Consider the following 10,099-nt stretch of genomic DNA (forward strand, 5'->3'; position numbering starts at 1 on the left):
TTGATGGGTTTGGTATCTGACTATTGGAATGATGTAAAAAAATGGGCATTCAGAGCCTAGGGTCTGATGGTGAGGTGATATATGAGTGTGACTCTGGTGACTATAAAACTTCCTTTTTGGTCAAATTTGTAATTTCTGCAGAACTGGAAGAGCATTAGTTACAGTGATTCTTGACCACTTATAAATTGTGAAGTTTAAACAAGTGAATCAATTGCCTCTTCAATTGTTAGCAAGTAAGGAGAGGGTGGAAGAATCATTTATTAAATGGACTTCACATAACAGCGAATGTCTGGAATTGAATGTTCTCTTGAAAATATTGCTTGTTGACAGATGAGGGCATTGGAAGCACAGGCTTAGGGGTATTAAAAATGTTTTTGTGTTTCTTTGTTTTTGTTGTTGTTTTTTGAGGATAAATATATCCCAGATGTTGCTTCTAGAAGACATATCTACCACTATGTCTTTGATTTGGAACTCAAAGCCATTTCCTAGTTACAAAGACAGTATGTCCATGCCACTGAAGACATTTAGAGGCACTAGAATGGCAGATACCAAACTTTTCTGTTTGTGGTGTGTGTGTGTGTGTGTGCAGGATTTCGGTGTATTATGTTTTTGAAATACATTCCATGAATAATTTTCAACAATCTTTCCCCACTTACCAGATGTGTGTTATATCTGCAAATCACACCGTGTTCTGTGGCCTCTCTCCACCAGTCATATGATGCCTTCCCTATTTCCTTGGTATCTGTACATAGCTCATTATGATGTGTGTATGGTAGTGAGTGGGCTCCTTTTATTTGTCTCCCAGTTTGCTTTCTAGTTGATAAAGATGATAGACTTTCTGGTCTGAAGTGAACATTGTAATATGTATATCTGTTTTTGATCTTAAAAAAATATTGCAAAGTTTGTATATATGATCCTGTCAACTTTTACATATAGAGCATGATGCACTGATAACTATGTAGTAGTGAAAATAAAGTTTGGACTACATGAAAACTTAGGTCTCTCCTCTTTGGAAAGTCAAGAAAAGTTGTGTCCATTAGCTCTTTGGGATGAACATCTAGAATAAGATGCTCTTGCCTAATATAGTACAGAGCAGTGTATTTTTACTATCAAAATGTATAGAAGTATATGTATTAATGATCAGATAAATTTATTTAGCTGCAGGCTGTACATTGATAGTTTTAAAACTAGGGCTTTTTTTTTTTTTAATAGAATATACTCTCATAATGAGTGAAGGCAAAGAGTAAAGAAGAGATAAAACACATGGAAACTCCATGCTTGACAATGTGCTTATTACATAACAATTATATCCACTTGTTCTGTCAGTTCCTTTATAAGGTAGAGGCAAGAGAAACTTTGAGAAAGCATTTGAAGAGTAAAATGAACATGGAGCAGAACAGTCTAAGTGGAAAGACTGGACTTCTTTATACCTATCTCCTATCCAGTATAGAATTGAAATTAGTGTTGTATTGCTCTTCTTCCAAGCCCCAGAAGCCTTTGAGAGTTGGGTTTTACTTGGTGTGACTTGTCAGAGCTCCTTGTGGCCAGTGAATTCTCCAGGGGGACTTACTGATACTTGTTAAAATTAATCAATCAGGACATGGGCTCTTCATTAAAGGAAACTGTGAGTAGAGAGTCTGAAGTCCACAATTCTATAAGTCAAGGCTTAGAAACAAAATATTCTTAACTGCATTTCTCCACAGGAAGCTTTGGAAAGGAAAGTTACCGTGTATTACTTTTCATAGTTGAAAAGAAGAGTTTACTTGTTTAGAATCCCAACAACCCATATTTCCTTCATGTAAGGGTTATGAAGAACAACTATAAAATTGCATGACTCCAAGTGGGAATAGGTCTTTTTTTGTGAAAAGGGCAAATACTCCTTTAACAAATACTTCCATTGGCAAATTGTTAATGGGGCTATCATGAAGGGCTTATGTGATGATCCAGGAGATAATTGAGAAATTTGGGATGCTTGTTCTTCTCTACCAAATCTGGCTTATGTTATTTCTGAGCCAAGCTGTTGACCTTTTCTTACTTCGTTTGTTAAGCTGTGGCACCAAAAGGATTATGTATCCAAACAATTTTAGAGAAGCTTTTCACCATGAGAAAAGTAGGGGACTTAAATTTATTGAATACTGCTGCATTTAACCTATTTAATTGGAACACGTTAATTAGATCTAATTGCAAAGTTGTTTTAATTGGAAAATCAAGCTTTGCACTGATATTGGTGTGCATGATTAAACAAAGAAACGGAGGTCACCAGTAGATTGTGTAAGATTCATGCCTGTGATTGATTAAGTATGAAAGTTAATCAATTTAATTTATGTGATTGATGTTAATTCTTTCCTTTTGAAATTGCTTGTTCGTATCTTATTTTATCAAGATACCGTGTCTGGAATGTCAACTAAACTATAGTAGCTCTTCAATTTGTTTATTTTGGTATAATGATGTGTTTATTTCTGATCTAAGTAATTTTAACATGGTTTTTGTGTCACTAATTAAGATTTTCAAGTTACTGGAAATAAAATTAGATTTTCTATTAAGAAAATTTAATTTTCCTGGGGAAATAATTCAAGCAACATGGGAAACTTAACCTATTAGTTCCATTAGTGGAGTTGATAATTTATTGCCTTAAAACATATGCCATGCAGCTCAGGAGCAAAGGTGTCCCTTTGTTTAATCATCTCAATGTCAATGTGCTTTATGCTTCCTGATCACAATTATGATAATTGTAAAAATAATGAGAAGATGAAGAACATTTATATAGTATTTATTATGTACTACTTATTATATGATACTTATTATGTGCCAGGCATTGTTTTAATTTAATTAAATATAATAACCCATTCAATAACTTATATTATGTAAATACATTTGCTTCTGTGAATTTTCTTTTATCAAAGTCACAGTGGTAATATCTTCTTATGTATTGGTTGCTGTTTTTTGCACAGTGACAAACATACGTAGTTAAGTCATAACAATATAAAATTATTTGCCTAGCTTATATATTTAGTAGATACTTGATCATTTTCATATTTAACATTGTAAAAGTTGAGTCTATTCATATGTTTGGATCTGTACCTTGTATCAATCAGGGTTCTCCAGAAAAACAGAATCAATAAGCAATGTTTATATCTTTATCTTATTTATGTCTACCTATCAACATAAATACCTAGCAATGGAGAGAATTCCTTTAAGGATTTCTTTTAAGGACTTGGCTTCTGTGATTTGGAATGGGGAATGGTTTGGAAGTCTGAAATTGTTTGGCAGGCTGACAGGCTAGACACTCAGGCAGGAGGTGATGCTGTAGCTCTGAGACTGGTATCTGTGGAGAGGGCTACCAGCCTGGAAACTGACACAGGAATTGATATTGCAATCTTGGAGAATTTCTTCTTTTTCAGAAAACTTTGTATTTTTCTTAAGGCCCTCAACTGATTGAATGACATCCACCCAGAATACTAAGGATAAACTCTTTTGCTTAGAGTTAATCGATTGTAGCTATTGACCACATCCATACAATGCCTTTACACAAAGACCTAGATAAGTGTTTAAGTAACTGGGTATCATACACTAGTTGTGTTGATATATAAAATTCACCATCACATAACTTAAATTTATATTAATGGTTTATTAAAGTTAGCAGGAGTCATGGGAATGAATATATATCTAACTATAGTGAAACATCAATATAGTATTATTCTGGAGTTAGATAATAGTATTGATAACTTAGTAATAGTTTGCAGTGTTAAAGTTGTGACAGACTTTTTTGAAGTCTTTTCTTCCTTTCCTTTCAATTTTCCAGTCTCCCTTGTAGCCTAGGGGCCATGAAGCTCAGTTTTTATGCAAAAGACATACCTATAGGTCTCTTGAGGAAGGGAAATTGTTTGAGGAAACTTAATTTTTTTCTAAATAAAACATAAAATGAAAATAAAAACAAATACTGGTGCACAGGTTTTCTTCTTCTTTTTGCCCTAGCTATAGAAATGAAGCCTAGGAAAGTGGCAATCACTGGCAACCATAAGGAAAAAAGTCAACATGCTAAAGATGGCTAAGCTGTGAAATAGGAAGAACAAGTTTCCCGGAGGATAGTACTGAGTTGTTACTCTTTGCTCTACTCCCTGACACTGGTCTTTCTTATAGGAAAAACAATACACCTCTGTTTTAAAGCTACTACAATATGTGGTTCCTTGAGTTTATTTGCTTGTTTGCTTTTGTTTTTGTTCGTATCAGGACACAGTGTTCACTAAGGTTGTTTTTTGTTTGTTTTGTTTTGTTGTTTTTTGCTATTTTTATTAGTAAATGGAGAATCTGTTTATATTTATTGGATATGCAAAGCAAATTGTGATACAGAATTACATCATCATCTTTCACAATTAATGTCATTTTATCAGGAGAAATAATTCTAAAAGAATATTAAAGCATTCCAAACTTTCCAAAACAAAATCAGGGCTCTTCCAAGAATATGCACTATTGACTAGGAGGGACTATGAAATCATCTACATACTGTTTTTTTCTGAGCTGTATTACTCTCCCTATTCATTAGTAACTGATATTATTTAAAGTTAATTTCTAATGTAAAGGATAATAGGTACATGTATATAGGTTTTTGGAGGGGGACACTCAATCTAAGAAGGGGAAAAAAAAGAGATTCAAAGGTAAGAGTAAGAATACGATACTTGAAAATTAATGCTATACTTTTTTTTCAACTGCTTATGAGTTAGCTCCTCTCCTCCCGAGGGATGAAAGGGAATGATGGTGGTATCAAAAACATAATCTTACCTTTTCTTTGTTCTCATATGATGTTTATTGTCCGGTACAGATTCATAAAGAAATGTATACTGGGTCACTGAATGAGTGAAAAGCAAACTAGTTAAATATCAGTGTACCAGAGATATTCGTGTCAGAAGTGCTTATAGAAGAACAAACAAAAATAACAAGAATTTGGTCTAAAAAGGAAATTTCAAGAAGATGTACATGAATTCTATTAAATTTTGAAGTGTATAAACAAAGAGAATGCCATTTTATGTAATAAAATCAAGACTATAAGAGTAAGGATCATTTCTATCAATTTTAAGTTAAAAATGTATATGGGGTTATCTCTTGTGGTTTTAAAATTTTAAGTTATACACACACATAGGGATGTTTATGTGTGTGTATATATTATATACATGGTGTAAAATAAGAAATAAAGAAGTTTTTATTTCAACAGTTTTCAAAATCTTGAAGCATAAATACAGACAGATCTTGGCATTTCCATGTGTTTATTTTTCATGTGTTTTCAATAATTTCTTTCATTGTTCAGAAGACCATAACCTCAGTGTCAGGCACTTGACACCTAAACAGCCAACAGTGTGTGTAAGGGAGAAGTTGCTTACAAATATAAGATAAATTTGTTTATTTTACATAAGATTCCTTTTTTTTTTTTTTAGTTCTCTTGAATGATAGGGAAATGAGGAAATACTGAAATTGTCTTCTAAAATGCCATTGATAGGCTGGAGCTGATAGATGGGTATCCGATTAGATCAAGCATTCAATTAGAATTCACTCCAGGTCCTACCATTGCCTGTTTTCTCCCAACAAAGAGATATTTACTCAGTTATTGTTAATCAAGGAACGTGAATAGAGAAATACAAAAATGTATCTTTATTATTACTACTATCTAAAATGAAAACAAAATGCAGACCAAAGGGGCTTTCATGGTACAAAAAAATGCAATGAAGCATATTCCACTAAGGGAATAAAGAATATTATAACCTGTTCAATAGCAAATTGACAGTATAATCTAGAATTATATAGGTCAGTATGGTAGTCACTAGATATATGCAGCTACTGAGCTCTTCAAATGTAGCTAATCCAAATCAAATATAAGGTGTAAATTGAAAGATATACTGAGTTTTGAAGACCTATTGAAAAATAATTTAATAACTTTTTAATTATATGTTTAAATGAAATATTTTTACCATGAGTTGTATAAATTACATTGAAATTAATTGCTACCAGTTTTAAAACTGTAGAAGCTATGTAAATGTTTGTTCCCCAAGCCCACATTATTAGTACTAGTACTAGTACTAGTACTAGTACTAGTACTATTAGTACTAGTAAATTAACATCTTATTTACATGTCTTTTATTTCTTTTTCTTGCCTAATTAATCTCATTAGAACCTCTAGTTCAGGTTGAATGTGTTATAGAAGTGATGAAGTAGATATCCTTACCTTATTCCTGATCTTATTGGAAAAAAAAAAAATCTGTCTTTGAGAACTAAGTATGATGTCAGGTGTAGGTTTTTGGTAGATGACCTTTATCAGATTGAGAAAGTTCCTTTGTATTCCTAGTTTGCTGAGAATTTTTACCAGGAATAGACAGTGGATTTTCACAAAGCCTTTATTTTTTTTTAAATTGAGCACTCATATTTTTTTTATTGGTTTTTAATATGGTGAATTATATTTTGCATGTTAAACCAGCCTTGCAATCCTGGATAAATCCCATTTAGTCATAATGTATTCCTATTTATATATTGCTAGTATATATATTCCTGTTTATATATTCCTATATATATATTACTAAAATTATGTTTAAATTCCTGCATCTATGTTTAAGAGAAATATTTAGTTTGCAGTTTACTTTTCTTGTATAGTGTTTATCAGGTTTTGTATCAAGGTAACTCAAGCTTTATAGAATGAGTTCAAAAATATTCCCTTTCCCACTATATTCCAGAAAAGTTTATATGGAAATTCCCTACTACCTCTGCAAAAAACCCTTAATTGTTTCATGGAAATCACCTGTGAAGACACTGGGACATAGTTATCTTTGTGGAAAGTTAATTAAGTAGAACTTGAATTTGTTTAACAGATGTACAGATTATTGTATTCTTCTTTAGTAACCTTGGTAGTTTGTGTTTTTCAAGGACTTTTTCCTTTACATCTGAGCATGGATTTTATTGGCAAAAAGGTTTTCATAATATTTCTTGTTTTTAATTTCTGCACAATTTCTATAGTAATGCCACTTCTCTCATTCTTGATATTGATAATTTGTGTCATCTTTTTTCCTCACTGGTTTTGGAAAAGAGTGGCCAATTGCATTAATCTCAAATAACCCGCTATGGATTTCTTTGTTTTTTAAATATAAATATTCTGTGTTTTGTATAATTAATCCCCACTTTGCCTTTATTACAATCTTATTTCTCAGTTGGATTTCATTTCATTTTATTTTTCTGGTTTCTTTTTTTAAAAGATTATATTTACCTATTTATTGAGAGGGTGAGAAAGAGAAAGAGAGAGAGAAGTTATGTGAGTGGGGGTAGGGTCAGAGGAAGAAGGGAGAGAGAATCTCAAGCAGACTGCTCTGAGTGCAGAGCCCAACAAGGGGCTCCATCTCACAACCCTGAGATCATGACCTGAGCCAAAATTGAGAGTTGGACACTTAACTAACTGAGCCACCAAGATGCCCCGTATTTTCCTAGTTTCTTCCATTGGATGCTAAAGTCATTAATTTGACACTTTCTTCTTTTCTAACGTAGGTATTCAGTTCTGTAAACTTTCTCTTAAGTATTGCTTTGTCAACATCTACCATATTTAGTAAGTTATATTTTCATTTCCATTCAGCACATAATACTATTTTTTCTTTGAAATTATTTTTTGACTCTTGGCTTATTTTAATATATGTTGTCTAGTTACCATATTCAAGGAGCTTTTTTTTTCCAGAGATTTTTCAGTGTTTAATTTCTAATTTAATGCCATTGTGGTCATAGAACAAACTTTGTATGCCTTAAGGCTTTTTCAATTTAGTGAGACTTGTCTTTTAAACTTAATGAGACATAATAGGACCCAAATATGAATATCTTGGTAAATGATGTGTGTACTTCTGAAGCATAGATATTCTGTTGTTTTTGGATAGAACATTTTATAATGACAATTATAAAGAGTGGCTGATTGGTTGTTTAAATTTTTTGTAACTACTGATTTTGATGTCTACATATTGTTTTAGCTATTGAGATGGAATATTGAAATCTTTCATTCTTTTTTTAAGATTTTATTTATGTATTTGAGAGAAAGAGAAAGCAGGGAGGAGGAGCAGAGGTAGAGTTAGAAGGACAAGCAGACGCCCAGCTGAGCAGGCAGCCCAACTTGGGGGTTAATCACAGGACCCTGAGATCGTGACCTGAACCAAAGTCAGACACTTAATCAGCTAAGCACACCTGAAATCTTTCATTTTCCCTAGAAATTCATCCTTGAAGTTTTTATCAATTTCTGTTCTATTTTGAAGCTTTGTTATTGGTGCCATCACCCTAAGGATTTTTATATTCTGATCAATCAATCACTTCATCATTTTTAGAAAGAAGTTCTTTAAACCCTTGGTATTATTACTTGATCTAAAATTGTCTATCTGATACTGCTTTAGCAACTCTAGCTTCTTTTGGATTATTATTAGTAAGGCATATCATTTTCTATTTTTTCCTATGTACCTATTAGTGATTTTATATTCAAAGTGGGTTACTTGTAGGTAGCACCTGGGTAGATTTTGATTTTTTATCCAATTTGATAATCTCTGCATTTTAATTGGGAGCATTTTAGACTATTTATTTTAATGTAATTATCTCAGTAATTTTTATGGTTCTATTCCCTGCCCACCCCCGTTTTTAAGTTACTTCACTATCACTCTTTTGCTATTTTAGTGCAGTAAGTGTTTCTTAAACATAGGGAAAAGTCAAGAGTACCTTGCTTTTAGCAATTTGATTCAAAATTTTACTGAAGTACCCTAGCCAGAGAGTAATGCATGAAATGAATAAATTGAGAGAAGATTATTAATGAAGAAAGAAAACTGGAATTATCTTCAGATACTTGCTTACTTAGAATACTCAAAAGAATGAATAGATAAATTATTTAATTGGGGTTGGTAGATTTAACACCATTATTAAGGGATTGGTTTTACTCACTAACAATCAGTTCTTGGAAAATCATTCTTTTCCATTGTGTATTTATGTTGAGCATTTAACCATTTGTGGAGGGATATCTAAAATTGATGGTTGGTTGTTTCTGATAGGTTTCTCTACCTTGTTCAGTTGTGGCTTTGTCTATGAAGTTTATGTTTCCTAAATTGCATGACTATGATAACTAACTCTTGAATTCACTTGGTTTGGTAAACACCTTAAGGCAAAATATCTTGCTTACTTTCTGGGTTTCTGTCTTCACTGAGTCACTTATATTTTTGCCAATGAATCTTGTCATGGAGGAGAACTTATCCAGTAATTTTAGTTGTTTTTAATGAGACAGATTGTCAATTTCCCATTGGCCATATTGCCAAAAAAGCTTAACCTATACAATTTTCACAGCTTTATAATTCACAATGTGTAATTCTTACAATGCTATAATGTGGATGATAAGAAAAGTTTCAGGAGTTCCATCTCAAGTATTAAAATTAAAATAAGTAAGACAAACAATTTACTGTCTGTCTCATAGTTTCTATAGGACAGAAGATAAATTAAAACGTTTTTGTATCTCTTTATCTAGTGCTCTTAAGAGTATTTAAATGTGATTCCCTGAATTAAACACAAAAGTTATATGAGTATACAATACAATAAAGTTAATCTTTACTATATTTCTGTGTATTTATATATATTTAACTTAAGGTTTCTTTAGATATTTTTCATTAGGTCCATTTTAACCTAATTATGCAACAAAAATCTCTTGAGTACCTATCATGGGTTTGTCCCCATAAGTAGACAAATTATTAAGACACAGACTTTTACTCTATAGATTATGACTCTCAGGTTGTAAGTGATGAAAAATTACCTCACTCTGACTTAAAGATACTTAATTGATTTACACACCTGAAAAGTGAAAAAAATCAAAATGATTTCAGACAGGCTTTGAATCAGTATCTCAATAAAGTAAGCTGAGATCTGACTTCTTTCTGCTTTGACTATAGTTGTGTTGGCTTCTCCACCAACCTCCCTATACTGTTCCATAGACCCTGCTTGTGTAGGCTTTTCCTCCTGTGGTAGAATCTAGGTTTTATATTTTCATTTTACATCTTCCATGAAATAAAAATGAGTTTTTCCTGATATGAAAAAGTTTAAAAGAGGAAGTGAAAAGTTTTCC

Source organism: Lutra lutra, chromosome 5, assembly GCF_902655055.1.
Source record: "Lutra lutra chromosome 5, mLutLut1.2, whole genome shotgun sequence".
NCBI lineage: Eukaryota > Metazoa > Chordata > Mammalia > Carnivora > Mustelidae > Lutra > Lutra lutra.